Source organism: Acipenser ruthenus, unplaced genomic scaffold, assembly GCF_902713425.1.
Source record: "Acipenser ruthenus unplaced genomic scaffold, fAciRut3.2 maternal haplotype, whole genome shotgun sequence".
In the NCBI taxonomy this organism is placed as follows: Eukaryota; Metazoa; Chordata; class Actinopteri; order Acipenseriformes; family Acipenseridae; genus Acipenser; species Acipenser ruthenus.
In genome coordinates this window covers 20,001-20,892 of record NW_026708923.1, presented here as the reverse complement: position 1 = coordinate 20,892, position 892 = coordinate 20,001, and the positions used below count along the sequence as shown (strand labels likewise).

Here is an 892-nt window from a genome sequence, read left to right as displayed (position 1 = left end):
GAGCTACACAGACAGAGCTACACAGACAGACAGACAGACAGAGAGAGAGCTACACAGACAGACACAGACAGACAGACAGAGCTACACAGACAGACAGACAGAGAGAGAGCTACACAGACAGACAGACAGAGAGAGAGCTACACAGACAGACAGACAGAGAGAGAGCTACACAGACAGACAGACAGAGAGAGAGAGCTACACAGACAGACACAGACAGAGCTACACAGACAGACAGACAGACAGACAGAGAGAGCTACACAGACAGACACAGACAGAGCTACACAGACAGACAGACAGACAGACAGACAGAGAGAGCTACACAGACAGAGCTACACAGACAGACAGACAGACAGAGAGAGAGCTACACAGACAGACACAGACAGAGCTACACAGACAGACAGACAGACAGACAGAGAGAGCTACACAGACAGAGCTACACAGACAGACAGACAGACAGAGAGAGAGCTACACAGACAGACACAGACAGACAGACAGAGCTACACAGACAGACAGACAGAGAGAGAGCTACACAGACAGACAGACAGAGAGAGAGCTACACAGACAGACAGACAGAGAGCTAGACAGACAGACACAGAGAGAGCTAGACAGGCAGACAGACAGAGCTACACAGACAGACAGACAGAGGTACACAGACAGACAGACAGACAGACAGACAGACAGACACAGAGAGAGCTAGACAAGCAGACAGACAGAGCTACACAGACAGACAGACAGACAGACAGACAGAGAGCTACACAGACAAACAGACAGAGCTACACAGACAGACAGACAGACAGAGAGAGCTACACAGACAGACAGACAGCTACACACAGACAGACAGACAGACAGAGAGCTAGACAGACAGACAGACAGACAGACAGACAGACAGACA

General features: G+C 50.0%; 1 protein-coding gene across 1 annotated transcript in view; it reads left to right on the top strand.

Moving 5' to 3' along the window:
- Nucleotides 1-863: 863 nt before the first annotated feature.
- Nucleotides 864-892, top strand: part of zbtb45 (zinc finger and BTB domain containing 45) — a 5,690-nt gene continuing 5,661 nt past the window's right edge. The window contains 1 exon segment of the mRNA XM_059021965.1: nt 864-892. This exon segment is cut by the window's right edge and continues 1,030 nt beyond it. The gene's annotated coding sequence lies outside the window, so the exon portion shown is untranslated.